Source organism: Lissotriton helveticus, chromosome 5_1, assembly GCF_964261635.1.
Source record: "Lissotriton helveticus chromosome 5_1, aLisHel1.1, whole genome shotgun sequence".
Classification (NCBI taxonomy): domain Eukaryota; kingdom Metazoa; phylum Chordata; class Amphibia; order Caudata; family Salamandridae; genus Lissotriton; species Lissotriton helveticus.
Window position 1 is genome coordinate 285,409,610 of NC_136065.1, and position 16,665 is coordinate 285,426,274.

Here is a 16,665-nt window from a genome sequence, read left to right on the forward strand (position 1 = left end):
CCCCTTCTGTGGTTCCCCTACTGGTTTTGTATCCAAGCACTAAAACCCACTGGACCCTCATGTACTGCCCCCCCCTCCCCTGCATGGTGTGGTGCAGGTTCTATCTGTGTGCACAGGTACCTGGATTAACACCATACCCCAGGCTACAGTATTATACCCAGGCACTAGAGTCAATCAGGGTGCTGTCTAAAGCCCTCTGGTGGTTGCAGGTACTACCTTTGTGCATAGGTACTAGCACAGGCACCACTGTGTGTTGGGCATTAGGGCCCAAGCAATATTTCAGGTGAGGGGCTCCAGAATACTCAATACCAACTGGCTTCTGCATGGGAACAGAGGTCCAGCAGTGAGGCTTCCTGTTCATCTTCTCAGTTCAGACTCATTCAGTTACTTCTGATTCTGCAACACAGTGTAACTACAGGAGGTTGGGGGTTGCAGTTGATGTTGTAACATTGGTTGGACCCATGGCGGCTCTCGTTCTGGTAGGCGGTAGAGTTTTCAGCAAGCTCCATTGTTTTAGAGGAGTGTGAATGTTTTCCAACTAGCACTAGAGTTCTAACATCTGCACATAAACTGCAGTCTATGTCTTTTCACCACTTCACTGATTAACCTGTGATTGCTTCCCAGAATAAAGGCTGATAATCACAAACTTGATTTTTTAGACCTTTTGCAGAGTTGCAAAGTAATCAACTGTCCTGTGTGACACATTCAGTCAGTCCTGGCTTTTTAAACACAGCAATGCCGGAATTTGTCATTTTTATAACATAAGTAGCTGCTGAAAATCACAACATTAAACTGTTAGCTAAAAAGCCGGAACTGCCTCAAGCAGTTATGCATAACATTTGGACTCTATGCTTTAAGTTTACATTTTATAGGAGCAGCAATAGTGCAAACTTTTCTAACAAAATATAAGTGAATCAGAAAATGGGAATGCCAGTGACTGAGTGTGAGAGAAAGTGAGATTGTGTGAGAATGTGTTAGAGTGAGTGTATGTGAGAGTTGTAGAATGAGAGTGAAGGAGTAAGTGAGAGAGCGTGTTTGAGAGTGAGAGAGCATGCGAAAGAGTTTGAGTGTTTGACTGTATGTGAGTTTGTGCACGTGTGTGAGTGTGAGAAATTGTGAGAGTGTATGTGAGTTTTTGTTATAGTGTGGGCAAGTGTGTGTGTCTGTGACAGTGTAAGAATGAGTACCTATGAGAGTTTGCAAGAGTGTGAGTTAGAGATTGTATGAGAATGAGTGTATGCAAGTGTGTGTGTGAGAGTGCACAAGTACTTATATGAGAGTGTGCATGTTATGCTTAAGAGTGAGCTACTGGCCCTGACATATTAAAGTACTTCTTGATTTAGGCTTGAGGGCACTCATGGCATATAGGGGAGGAGTTACCCATGCCAAAATATAATCACTTACATACTAGAGATAATTCATGGTATGTTAGGGTGCCTATGACAAAATGATGGTTGTGGGTATGTTGGAGGTACTTCTTGGTGTAAGAGAGGACACTGACGGTATTGAGCATATGTGGAAAAATACTGGCTCTTGCTTGCTAGAGGTAATTTTTGACATATGGGGTCTTCCAATGTGTGTGGTGGCATCTACAGTAAAATTGGTTCACATATTGTATGCAATTCTTAGGATAAGGTTTGCTGATAACATGTGGCAGAGGCGCACCAGTAGTGAATTATTGGGCTCGGCACACTGGAGGTAGGAATTAGGACAAGTATTTAGTCTCCCACTTAAAAAAAGATCACGAGCCACCAATGTTGAGCAAATGTGGAACAGAGCAAGAAGGTCAGTGTACAGGAGAGGGAGTCCAGTATGAATGCAGACAGTGCTTAATTTGAGCCAGTGGTTGCTGGTGAAGCCCACCGGCACTCATTCTTGGGGACTGGCTCTTATGTTTCCTGATCAGACATTTCCTGAGAGCATGAGAGAGAAAAACACACACAGGGGAAAGCAGGAGAAAGAGGAATATAAGAAAACCATCACAAAGGAGAATGCAGAGGCCTACAAGAGTAAGATAAAGGGGAAGAGAGTGTATGGTATTGCATTACGGAGGTATGAGGTGAATGGAAGACCATGCAGCCTTAGTATTCTGCTTGCTGATATTGAATAGCGCCGGCAGCGCGCTCCTGAGCGGAACTTTTGGCACATGCACCCATTCATTAACAGCTTAAGCACTGAAGCAGAGATTTGGCAATGAAATAATAAAATTGTCCAATTTTAAGATTGTTTTCACTGTTTACATTTGACAAGTGATCAACCACTCCTGTTCTACCTACAAATCTTCTGCAAATTCAAAATTGGGTCTTGTGACCTGAAATCTATCAATAATTTCGTGAACCAGGCTGCAGTGGGCACTGGCTTCCCATGGATGCCATTCACCAAATAGCCAGTGGTAGGAAGTGGCATCCAATGCCCTTTGACCTTCATTTTCTCTCACACACACATGCACTCTCTCTCATATAACCCACTCTTACCCACAAATGAACAACCATTTTTTTCACTTATATCAGCTGCCAGGGAAGGTCATATTGCAGCTAATAAATAGTAATAAAAAGCCATTGTATTACACTAATAGTGGATAATGTACTATTATTCACTATGAATGGAATGACAAATTGACAAACAACAAGGACAGTGGAGCCCCAACCCATGCCCATATGAGCTGCTGCTGCGTTCCAGGCACTGATTGTACCACCTCTGAGTCCAGATGTCGCAAGGGACAAGCTAGGGGTCGCAGCTGCGACGCATGAAGACCCCCAACCCCATGACGTGTGTTCAGCCCTCCTGTGCCCTGGGCCTGCAGCTGCACTCTCGGTCATCCCTTCTCGTTATTCTGCCCGCATCATCCCCGGCGGAGAGGAGCTGTTTATTTGTTAACGAGCGCTGTGCACTTTTTGCTCAAGATATATTGAAGCTGGAAGAAAATAGCAGCAACGCTCGGGAAATGCTAATCACCCGAAGATCCGAAGTCAGGCTGCGTGATTAATGCCTGTCCTGCGCGCGCCCCCCGCGGAGGGCACGCGCAGCGCATCTGACCGACAGAACAAAGGCCTTACACGGGAAATCAAATTACACGCGCTCATTTCTGACTGAAAAACACTCGGCTGGGCGGGGGACCGGCAATAACTTTGGCCCCCAGGCAGAGCCGGGAGTGCGTGAGAGGCGCCAGCCCAGACAGACGGGGCTGAGCCCAGCCATGACTCCCGCTCTCGGTAATGATTCCCGGGCCTGTCAGCTGTCGGTAATGGCCGGGGTGGAAGAGCTGTCGCGCTGGCTCTTACTGAGCGCCCACGTTAACGAGCCGAGTCTAGGAAACAGAGGGCCATTTGTGATGTGATGTCAGACTTGTGCCTCTGCAACAGGTACCGCGTGAAGCGAGTCCCTGCCGTCAGAGTCAATGAAGGAAGCAATAAAAGTGAGCGGTAGGTAACATAAAGGCGTCAAGGCTCTTGTTCCTGTGTCATTTAGCACCGAGATCATGCCTCCTGGAAACTAAAGAGAGAGGGGGGGGGGGGGTGGGGTCTCTGCTTCAGCACCACGGAGAGCGCCATCTCTTCTGCCTCTACCCTGGTAGCCCCCAGAGGAAAGTTAACTGGAGTTACAGAGGAAATAAGAAAGTCCGAGCCCAAATCCCTTTGAGATTGCTTAACTTCACAAAGTTTCACCTACTTTTAGCAGTCGAAATGTGCAGGTGAAACAAAGTAGATCTATGGTATTCCTGCTGAATTCCTAATTGTAATGGAGCCAGCCAGTAACTCTGTAGAGGTGTGAAAAAGCTGAGGCTTTGCAGGGAGAAGGGAGAACGACGGTAAGACGGCACGGGGGCTAAAGAATACAGGACCCATGCTTACTTTGACGCACTTGCCACTTATCTTTCTTTATAGGTCAAAGTGTAGCGCCTTTCTAGGTTGCTAACAATATGTTGGAGACATTCGGAAAAATCATGCCCATGGTTTACCATTGGCTTTGTAGTTTGTAATTTACATTTGCTGGCTTTCTATTTGCTGGCTTAATTTATTTTACGCTGTCCCGCTTGAGTTCGTCTCTTCCCTTGCCCAAACCGTATTTACTGTATTCTTCCACCAGTTTTGAATTCTGTAAACAGGCCTTTAAATCTTGTTCTTATCTTGTCACATTTGCTGTGCATTCAGAGATAGAGGTTAAAAGTCAGGCTCTGGCTTCCAGGGAGCTGGGTGTTTACCTTTCTTTCTCTGACTTCAAAGTGAGATAATTTAGGTGACAATCATGCTGGCTACTCGGTGTGTGCTGTACCATGTTATTTTTTTTCTAGCCCAGATCAAAATTTAAATGACTGTAAATTAACTTTGCAGGTATTTCAGAAAATGGAAAGTATAAATGAAGCACAATTTTTGGCAGTGCTGAGGTGCTGTTGAAACAAATATTTTAATATGATCAAAACAAATCAATCACTGGGTGATGATATTTCCACACACTATTGTTTGTGCTGTATACTTTTATCACTAAAACTGTTTGTCTGTGCTAATGTAATAGTCATTTCAATTGAAAATGTGTTGTCTGTAATGTCAATGCACTACCACACCATTCATACTCCACTTTACCACCCTCCACTCTACTCTGCACCACTCCACAACACTGCATTCTACTTTGCACCACACCATGCTATGCCACTACACAGCATTACTGCACTATACTTTGAATCACTCCACACTATGCCATTCCAATCCCCACTGCATCAGTGCACTTTACTCTGCACCACTACACTCTATGCCACTTCACTCAACACCTCTCTACTCTACACCACTCTACTCTATGCCAATGGCATCTATCCCACACCACTTTATGTACCACTGCACTCTTTGCTACTGCACTCTGTGCCAATCCACTCTAATCTACTCTACAACACTCTACTCTATGTCACTGCAGTCTATGCCAATTCACTCTACTCTGAAACAATCTACTCCATGCCACTCTATTCCACTCTGCATCATTCCACTCTATGCCACTCCCCTCTGCGCCACTCTAGCTCTATGCCACTGAAATCTACTCCGCACCACACCACTCCACTCTTCCACACTGCACTCTACGCCATTCTACTCTATGCCGCTGCCCTCTACGCCACAGCACTCTACACCAATGCACTCTACACCACTTTACTCAAAACCAATACACTGTACACCGCTGCACTCTGCACCAATCTACTCTGCACACCTGCACTGTATGTCACTATACTCTACTCTGTAACACTCTACTCTATCTATCAATCAATCAGGGGTTTGTAAAGGGCAGCTACTCACCCAGAGGGTCTCAAGGCACTGGGGGGGGTGGTGGTGAAGCAGCTCCTGGATGTTCACAGAGCTCCGTCCAAGAGCCAGGTCTTTAGGTCCTTCAAGAAATTAGGGAGTGATGGTGTCTGTCGGAGGTGGAGAGGGAGGGAGTTCCATGCCATGGAAGCGATAAGGGAGAAGGAGTGTCCTCCTCATCTGGTCTTCCTGAAGCGTTGTACCATCGCAAGGCAAAGCGTGGCCGAGCAGAGGGATCTTTGGGGTTGCGTGGTATGCGAGGCAATGGTTCATGTAGGCAGGTCTGGTGTTGTGAAGGGATGAGCTGGGCGTCATCTGCTTATGATATGATTTTGAGTCTGTGTGATCTGATGATGTATGCAAGCGAGGTCATGTAGACATTGAACAAGGTTGGGCTGATGGAGGATCCTTGGGGGACTCCGCAAGTATTCAGTGTGGGTTCCAAAAGAAAAGGGGGGAGTCCGACCCATTGCATTCTGCCTGAGAGGAACGAGCTGATCCAGTCGAGGGCCTTGTTCCGGATTTCCGCGTCGTGGTGTCTGCGGGCTAGGGTACGATGACAGACCGAGTTGAAGGCCACGGAGAGGTCTAGGAGGATGAGGGCCACAGTCTCTCCTCTGTTGATGAGGGAGCGGATTTCGTCTGTCGCAGCAAGAAGGACGGTTTCGGTGCTGTGGTTCTTCCTGAAGCCTGATTGGGAGGAGTCGAGGATGTTGTTTTCTTCTAAGAAGGAGGCGAGTTGTTTGTTCACTTTTACCTGGGTACAGAATTAAGGAGATAGGTCTGAAATTATTGAGGTCCGTGGGGTCCGCAGAGGGTTTTTTCAGGAGAGGGTTGATCTCGGCTTGTTTGCAGTTGTTGGGGAAGGAGGTGATCTCGACGGAGTGGTTTATGATTCGTTGAAGTTCGGGGTGATGATGTCTACAGCTCTGTGGTAGATGTCGTTGGGGCAGGGGTTCATGGGGGCCCTGGAGTGGGTGGTCTTCATAGTATTTAGGGTGTCTTCGATGCTTAGGGTGGTCCAGCTGTCCAGTGTCGGCTGCGTGGTGTGGAGAATGGTGAGAGGGGGTTTCTCATGGCAGTTGTTGTCATTGAAGTTGTCATAGATGGTCTTGATTTTGTGGTGGAAAAAGGCTCTGCTTCTGTCGCAGAGGTCCTGAAGGGTGAGATGTCGCTAGTCACTGTTGGGTTGGGGGAACTCTTTGATTGATGCTGAAGAGCTCCTTGCTGTTGAGTGCATGGGTGGGGAATCTGTCCTGGAGTGCTTTCTTCCTGAGTATCTGATGAGTTTGTGGTGGGCGGTGGTGGCTGCTTTGAAGTTGTCGAGGTCTGCTGGCGTTTTGGAGTTCCCCCATAGCTTTTCGAGGTGTCTTCAGGTGCGTCTAGATTCCTGGAGTTTGATGGATCACCAGCTGGTTTTTTTGGCATGAGGGTTGGAGGCTTTCTTGAGGGGGGCGATGGTGTTGGCGCAGTCGGTGATGCAGTTGTGTAGGGTGCGGGCGGCGGTGGTAGGGTCATCGTCTGTGGCAGTGGAAGCAGAGCTGCTGAGTACAGCAGTCAGTTGGTCATCAGCGTTCTTGTTCCAATTCCTGAGTTGGAGCTGGTGTCGATGTCTGAGGGACATGTTGGTTTCGAAGGTGGAGTGGACACAGCAGTGGTTCATCCATGGGAGTTCAGAGATGTGGCTGAAGGTGATGTAGTTCCCTGCTGTGAAGATGGGGTCGAGGGTGTGTCCTGCTGTGTGCGTTGGTTCTGGTACAATCTGTTTGAGTCCAATGTTGTGGAGGTAGGTGGAGTTGGGGTCTTGGCGGTTGTCGAGGTGGAAGTTGAGGTCTCCCAGCAAGTTGTAGTTGGTGGAGGTGATGGCATGCGAGGTGATGATGTCGGTGATGGAGTCGGAGAAAGGTGCATGGGATCCGGGGGGGTCTGTAAATGAGGGTGCCTCAGAGGGTGGTGGATGGGTTGGTCTGTATCTTGAAGTGGAGGTGTTAAATCAGGTCTGTGGGCCCGTCGGTGTAGGTGCTCAGATGAAGGTTGGCCTTGTGGGCGATACCTCCCCTGGAGTGGTTGGGGCGGTCCTTCTGGGTGATTTTGTATGCATCTGGGATAATGATCGCGATGTTTGGTCTCGAGGCGGCGTCCGTCCAGGTTTCGGTGAGGATGGCAACGCCAGGGGAGGAGCTGTTGAGGAGGTCCCAGATTTCCGTGGCATGTCTATGGAGGGAGCGGACATTTAGGAGGATGCATTGCAGGATTTGGGGTGTGATGGAGTTTGTTGCTGGAGGGTGGAGGTGGGTCCTGGGTCTTGGTGAAGGTGAAGGAGTGGTGGCAGTGTCGGCAGGTGAAGGGTACGTGGGTGTCGAGAGAAGAGGAGAGCTTGCAGTTGTTGTTCTTGCTGACGTTAAGTGCGTAGAGAGCCAAGGAGCTGTAGCACTGGCGGGTCAGAGGACCAGGGTTCCTGGCGCTGGTGGTGGTCATGTCACGGACAGGCGCAGACGGGCTTGCCTTTGGCGTGCTTTTGGTACGCCAGTAGCGTGGCCACACAGCAGCTGCCATTAAGTAGGGGTCAGGGGGAGGGCGGGACAGCTGCGAGGTGGGGGTGGGAGCAGGCAACAAGCAGGAGTGGGAGGGGCTGCAGGGGCAGCAGCAGTGGGAGCAAAAACGGCATGAAAGAAAGTGGGGGAAAATAAAAAGAAAGAAAGAAAGAAAAAAGGAATAGAGGAAAGACTGAAGAGTGAGGAAAATATAAAAATGGAAACCAGGGACCGAGAGGAGGCAGTCAGGCACGCAGGAAGCCGAGAGACCGGCTAAAGCGAGGCAGTCCAAGAGAGAGACACGGCCTCGAACCAGGGTCCACAGCAGTGCAAAGCAGGGCACTTACCGTGGAGCTGCGTGCTGTGAGAGCAGAGTCCTGCTATTCCAATGCACACCACTCTACATCATTGCATTCTATGTCACTTTACTCTGCACAACTCTAGCCCACTGCACTCTATGCCACTCCACTCTACACCACTGCACTCTAAGCCTCAGGACCCAAGCCAATGCACTCTACACCACTGCACTCTGTGCCAATACTCAGCCCCACTGCACTGTATGCCACTATACTCAACTCTGCAACTCTCTACTCTACACCAATCTACTCTACAGCAGTGGTTCCCAACTTGTGGTCCGGGAACCTCTGGGGGTCTGTGAATCCTCTTCAGGGGGTCCATGTTTACTTAGCAAATTAAATATTATTATCAGATTAATAAAGTGTATATAAATAAAGAATCTAAATGTGCAATAGAAGATTTTAAAATGGACTATAAATGTTAAGGAATGTGAAATTGGAGACTAAAAATTAAATTAGTATCCTCAGTTTGATTTGTGTGAGCAGTGCAGGAGCATCAAACAGAACATTGTATGGTTGATGGGTGGCCTCAATTGAACTTAGAACTCCAAACTTCACATTAAAATTAAAATTTTGATTTATTAAAATGTATAAGTGATTTTGAATTAAATAAAATGTAATCATTTGTGTATTTAAATGATCTTTACTCTGCTAGCAGGCATGACTCCAAGGGGGTCTCTGAATTCCAATAATGATTCAGGGGGAGGGGTTATCCCCGAGTTCCAGTGATGATTAATTTGGGGACCCCATAGGTCAAAAGGTTAAGAACCACTGCTCTACACCATTGTACTCTACATCACTTTACTCTGCACCATTCTACGCCACTGCACTCTACACCAATGCACTCTATGCCACGCTATTCTATACAATTGCACTTTGACTCTATCCTGCAACACTGCACTCTGCCACTGAAGTCTGTCCACTCTACTCTGCGCCACTGCATTCTATGCCACTGCACTCTACTATGCACCACTTATCCTATGCCATTCTATTACACTCTATGCCAGTGCACTCTATGCCCCCATACTCAATGCCACTACACTCTACTCCTACGCTCTACGCCATTTCACTCTACACCTCTCTACTCTACACCACTCTACTCTATGCCACTGTACTCTATGCCACTCTACTGTGGCATGGACTGGCATGCGCTGCCTCAAGGCTGGATGATGGAATAGTTTGAGCAGTCTCTTGTGTCTGAGTGCCCCCCTCAGGGAATGGGCCATCAGGCACTGATTCTCTTCTGCTGCTCAAGCAGTCTAGTCACGATGTCACCGACGTCACTAATCAATAGTAACTCCTTATTATAAGGGACTGATTACATCATATTCTTATTATAGGCATGATCTGACATCAGAAAGTGTTTGTAATAAGGAAATAATATTAGTAAACTGTTAGGTACAGCACTTGCGAGGTATGATGCGCTAGGTAAAAATAATTCCCTGTTCCTTCTGATTGGTCTGTGTAAGACATATTCAGGCCTTTTTAGGTCTCGGGTGGGTGTGGCAGCGAAGCTGCCCTGCCCTCAGAGAGATCTTGTAAACAACAAGCATTTACAATGCAATGGTTTTGCCTTTTGAAACGTTTAAGCTATTGGCATTGTAAATGACAACATTTTTATTTATGTGTTGGTTTTGAAAACAGATAAATAAATGGCATTGTCATTTACAATGCCAATAGTTTAATCTCTGGCAAATGCCACACAAAAACACACAGACCACCACATACACACAGACCCACACACACCAACAGAGCCCCACCCACACACACACAGCCACACACCCAGAGCCACACACACCAACAGAGCCCCACCCACACACACTCAGCCAGCCACACACCCAGAGCCACACACACACCCAGAGCCACACACACACACACACACACACACACCCAGAGCCACACACACACCCAGAGCCACACACACACCCAGAGCCACACACACACACCCACCCAGAGCCACACACACACACACACACACACAGAGCCACACACACACACCCAGAGCCACACACACACACCCACCCAGAGCCACACACACACACACACACACAGAGCCACACACACACAGAGCCACACACACACCCAGAGCCACACACACACACACACCCAGAGCCACACACACACACACACACACACCCAGAGCCACACACACACACACACACCCAGAGCCACACACACACACACACCCAGAGCCACACACACACACCCAGAGCCACACACACACACCCAGAGCCACACACACACACCCAGAGCCACACACGCACCCAGAGCCACACACACACACACCCAGAGCCACACACACACACACCCAGAGCCACACACACACACACCCAGAGCCACACACACACACACCCAGAGCCACACACACACCCAGAGCCACACACACACCCAGAGCCACACACACACCCAGAGCCACACACACACCCAGAGCCACACACACACACCCACCCAGAGCCACACACACACACACCCAGAGCCACACACACCCACACCCAGAGCCACACACACCCACCCAGAGCCACACACCCAGAGCCACACACACACACACACACACACCCAGAGCCACACGCACACACCCAGAGCCACACACACACCCAGAGCCACACACACACACCCACCCAGAGCCACACACACACACACAGAGCCACACACACACACCCAGAGCCACACACACACACCCAGAGCCACACACACACACCCAGAGCCACACACACACACCCAGAGCCACACACACACACCCAGAGCCACACACACACACCCAGAGCCACACACACACACACCCAGAGCCACACACACACCCAGAGCCACACACACACACACCCAGAGCCACACACACACACACCCAGAGCCACACACACACCCAGAGCCACACACACACCCAGAGCCACACACACACACCCAGAGCCACACACACACACACCCAGAGCCACACACACCCACACCCACCCAGAGCCACACACACACACACACCCACCCAGAGCCACACACACACACCCACCCAGAGCCACACACACACACACACCCACCCAGAGCCACACACACACACACACACCCACCCAGAGCCACACACACCCACCCAGAGCCACACACACCCACCCTGAGCCACACACACCCACCCAGAGCCACACACACCCACCCAGAGCCACACACACCCACCCAGAGCCACACACACCCACCCAGAGCCACACACACCCACCCAGAGCCACACACACCCACCCAGAGCCACACACACCCACCCAGAGCCACACACATCCACCCAGAGCCACACACATCCACCCAGAGCCACACACATCCACCCAGAGCCACACACATCCACCCAGAGCCACACACATCCACCCAGAGCCACACACCCTCACCCAGAGCCACACACACCCACCCAAAGCCACACACACCCACCCACCCAAAGCCACACACACCCACCCAAAGCCACACACACCCACCCAAAGCCACACACACACACACACTCAGGAGAGCAAGCACAGCGAGGGGGCAGGGAAGCAAGCACAGCCAGGGGGCAGGTAAGCAAGCACAGCCAGGGGGCAGGGAAGCAAACAGCTCCTTAGTGAGTTTAGTGTGCAGGGAAATAAAAGATGAACCCCTGGGGTCTTGTTTGTGTGACTCTCCAGCTGACAGCGAGCAGCACCCAATGTTCTTATAAGTGCAAATATTTTGCGATGCATTGGACGGTGCCAGATCCTGCGGCCACGGAAAGTTTGTCTCCAGACACGGTGGGAAAAAAGGTGGCCTTTATCCAAAGCCAAGGACGTAGCTTCCAATTGTGTACCAGGTGCAGTGGCACCTGGAATGGAGGGTGGGTGGGGGGAAAGGGTGCATTCAACCCTGATTAACCCCATCTTTCACCGTTGAAGCTGCTGCCAGCGGGGTCCATTCCTTCCTTGCACTAGGGCCCACGACACACTGGGTACTATGCCTTTTTCCAAAACTTTTTAAAAACTGTGCCCTAAAATTGTCTGTTGTCTTGCACAAGTCACCCTTTGTGCACCCTTGTCCTTATGCATACTAGCCCAGCTGTCTGGTAACTAAGACCTGTGCTTCTAGCCCTTGTGCGCGAGTAGCGTTTAAGAATTGTAAATACTAACTCTGTAATTGCCTGCTGTCATATAAACAACTGTTGTCAATGCACATAGCCAGTGGAGAACACCTTGATAAAGCCAGTAGGCAGAAGCTTATTGCTTGTGAAATCCTCTATTTCAGAGTCTGAAGGCAGGGACTGTTTTTTGAAAATCCTGTTGAAGCACATTGTGAAAGCCTAAAGTAAGTAGCGTATTGATTATGAAACCTTTAGTCAAACCCAATAGGCCGAGAGAGCAACTTATTTTTATTTATTAATTGCTCTCGTTACCGATTCCTTTCATATAGTCATAGGAGCGGGGGGGGGGGTAGGGGGGAGAGGGGACATTAATCAATTATCCGATCAACCCCTCATGCCGAAAAAACACACAACTTCTACTACCCCATTACATGCACTCACTTCTTATACTTTGCAAACATGAATTGACTTCAAAAGGATTTTAACCTGTGACCTTAAAGGTTGCACGCTCAACTTTGAGACAAGCTAATTTCCTGCTGGGCTGTGGAACAACGTTCTTGACATCACTGTGTTTAAATGTCTCTATTCGCCTTCTTGTAAGAAAAGACAACAGTGTGGCCATATATTGCACAAACATTAAGTGTTTACGGCCATTAAGTTCTCCCATGGCTTCAGTGTTGAAGCTGGAGCCTTAAATATAAATCGCCCACATTAATCCAACCACAGTTAGAGCTCTAATAGGGAGAGGGAAATGAAGTGTTCATTTTACAGTCGCTGCATGGATACATCCAACTCACATTATTCATTTATTTTAAATTTAAGTACAGAAGGCTTCATACCCGTCTTATTTCATAATAATTCTTTTCGGCAGCGTCTAACTGATGTGAGCCTTTTTTTTGGGAAATACGTCAGTGTCATTTAGTAAACAAAATAATTACCACCATTTTCCCTGGGGCAGTGGGTGGAGTATGCATGTTTTGAAGGAAGCCTCAAGTGACTCAGTAAAGTGGATAAAGCCCAAGATGTTTGCCGGAAACATTCAAATTATGCCATCCGGAAACATTCCATATACAGGAAAAAAAAATCAAGCATTGACACACAATAGTTTAAGCTTGGTCCCAGTGAAAGACATGTTACCACCGCGATCGAGAATATATGAGGGAGGGGAAGAGAGCAGAGAGGGAGGGAAAGAGAGCAGAGAGGGATGCAGTCTTAAATCGGGAGACGGTCCAGAAGAAAAGGGGCGGAATAGGGAACGAGGAGTTTGAAATGACAGAGGAGAAGCATGTACGGGGAGGGGGGGGGGCGCGTGGGACTGGGAGTCTTAAGCCTTCAGCAGAGGATACTGACAGATAAGAGTTTATGTAACAGGCACATGGAAACGGTGCGAGTTTAATGTGCGTGAAAAGAAAATCCCGGAGGCACAGTAAGCTCGTCAAGTTACCGCAAACGGATTGTCTCGTTTCCCTACACAAGTCATCGTGTTTTAGGTGCTGGCGTCACGCAATTGGATCATTTTTGCTTATTCGGCATAACAATCGTGCTAAATGTCAGAGGGAAAACTGTAGTTCAGTTGCCTAATAAAGGATTTCTCTCACACCCCACTAACGTTTCAGACCCCGTTTGTCGACTTGACGCTTGAAAAGCACGGACAGCGGGAGGGGGGCGGGGGGGGGCGGCGGGAACGGGGACAGCGGGAGGGGGCGGGCAGACACACGGACAGCGGGAGGGTGTTACGGGGAGGCACACGGTAGGCGGGAGGGGGGAAAGAACGGCAAGATAGGCACTCACCTCGACTTCCTCCGGCGGCGGTCGGCCGCGTAATGGGGAAAACAAACGAATTAAAAAAAAAACGTAACTCCGCCCACCGCCGCGATGACGACATCGCAGAGGCGGAGAAGGGAAAAAATCTCGGGAACGCCCCCGAATCTGGTCCGGCCTTTGACGGACAGATTCGGCTCCCAATGGCTAGCCTCCATTTATGGAGCTAGCCAATGGGAGGAGGGGGCAGATACCCGACCCCACATAGAGGATTAGAGGATATCATTAGATTTTGCTAGCGCATGCGTACTTCGTACGCATGCATCGCTAGTCAAAACCTAAAAAGGGAGCTTAAGCCCTGCCCCTCCTTTCTATTGGGTAGCATCAGCGTTCATGGTAAACGCTGGCTTCCCATTAGAAAGGAGGGTTTTCCGTTGCCGCCCTGTCCGCTTTTGTAACGGCCCCTCCGGACAAGGTAGCCTGCATTACGGCCGTCGTGACGCAGTTTCTTATCTGAAGCTTTGTCACGCTGCCTTGTCCCCGGGCCCCACCTCCAGGTGCCTTGACTCAGAGGTAAGCGCTGGCGGAGGCAGCCACTTGCGCCTGATGAACCCTCCTCCGCCACATGCGCCCAGGGCTGCGATCATGGAATTAATTAAGGCGCTAATAAAGACGCGCCGGCATTAGCATCCGAGACGATCCCATTATAGCCCTGGGCTCTAGTGCATTGAAGCGCTGCGGCAGCGCTGCGGAGCTATCTTTCATCCGCGCACACGTGCGGCCAGGCGTGGAAGTGAATCTATTCATTCACATTAAACATAAATAAAAGCTCTGCGCTCACTCAGCGCCTCTCCAGCCATGCACACGCCTGCGCCCCTAGGCGCTTTCATTTAGGGACCAGAGCTGCCCTGTCCTAGGTCTAGTTGTCTTGGAGATGTAATTCGTGTTTTATATGAAGCGCTTACATGCGCCTCGCAGCATCGAAGCGCTGCATTTGTATTTGTTGAGGCGCACGAGTATCTCTAAAAGAAGATAAGCGCGCGGTAAACAAAACATCAGAGTGGGTGTTACATAAATTAATATGACCCAGACATCGCATATTATGCATTAAAAAAAACACATTGCAGAGGAAAGTAAAGCGTCGGCCATCAGCATACATATTTCGTCAGATCTCCTCCTTGGACATATTAATTAGAAACACATTCTTCACGGCTTAAATCGATACCCATAATACAAAGCACTTTTTTTAATATAAAGAATGAAAGGCTGAGGCGTGACGCAAACGTCCAACCCATCTGCTCCCACTTACAGATGCATCTCTGCAGCAGGTGCATTAACCCGCCAGAGCTACCCCACTAGAATTAACCTTTGTCCCCTGCAGAGTCCGCACACACCTCTGTGGCAGGTGCATTAACCCCCAGAGCTACCCCACTAGAATTACCCTTTGCCCCCTGCAGAGTCCGCACACACCTCTGCGGCAGGCGCATTAACTCGCGGCTATCTTACTCGTGTCACAACCTGCGAACTGGAAGCAGCGCCGAGTGCCGGAGCCCACTGGGCTATCTTAGTAGGATTAGAATCTGCGACCCTCAATTCATGATTCTTTCATCAGGGACCATGTTACAGAAAATCTGCACACGTTGCTGACTTTGCTCACCGAGCAGGGGAGACAGCAGGGGCCCCAGAGATGCGCGCGGGTTGTGCTGTTTCTGTTGTAACATGAACGCACGGATTGCGCCCCCTTTTCAAATGTGAAATAAGAGTCTAAACTTCGGGCACAATGAGTTAGTAACTTTTATGGTTCAGGCCGCAAACACTGTTATAATCAGTTCAATTTCTTCAAACAAATTATTCATGCCAAATTGCCATTTCAAGTTTTATCCCACTTGAGGCCAACACAAATAGAACAGAGCCTGTTTCGTAATCAATCATGCTTTATGTATAGTTGTATTTATATATTTTTTTGTTCTTATTTTGCATTTTTAGTTCCATAGTGGGATGTGGGTTTATAGGGGAATAGGGTGGGAAGTTATTTAATTGACTCAAATTGTAAAGCGCTCCTATATCCTTCGAGATCAAGTTTGCGCTATATAAAACTGTATAAATAAAATAAATAAATAAAATGACTGTGGTTTATTCGCCGAAAATCTCATTTGGCGCCTGAAAAAGGATTTAAAAATACGGAGTGCACCTTGTAAATGTCGCAATGGTTTCATAACTAATTTCCTTGATGTTTAAAGTGCTGAAGAGCTCTTTCAGTGACGGGGACTAGGGCAAGCTGTGCTTGTTTCCTGGCATCGTCGGGTGCAGGTACAAGGTCACCACAAGCCCTGTTGTAAAAGAATAAACCACATCACCCAGAAGGGTGGTGAGAAGTGAAAAAAACAGGCCTAATGCAGAGCCCAAACTTCCCAGGAGAACCTGAAACAGGATAACATATGGCCTGTTATAAATCAGGCATCCCCATACACACAGGCCTATGCTGAGAAGTCAAAAAACGTAAAACTTAGAAACTGCTTCAAAGATTCCCACGCAGGGGCTTGGTACAATTAGCAGATGTCAAATGCTAAAGGGACACATTTCCTGAGCAAAACAAGGCTGAGAAATGAACAAGCTTTTGCAATGCAATAGGCAGCCGCGGCCGGTAGTGGTAGTACCGGCCGGGCGGTGACGTGGGGAGG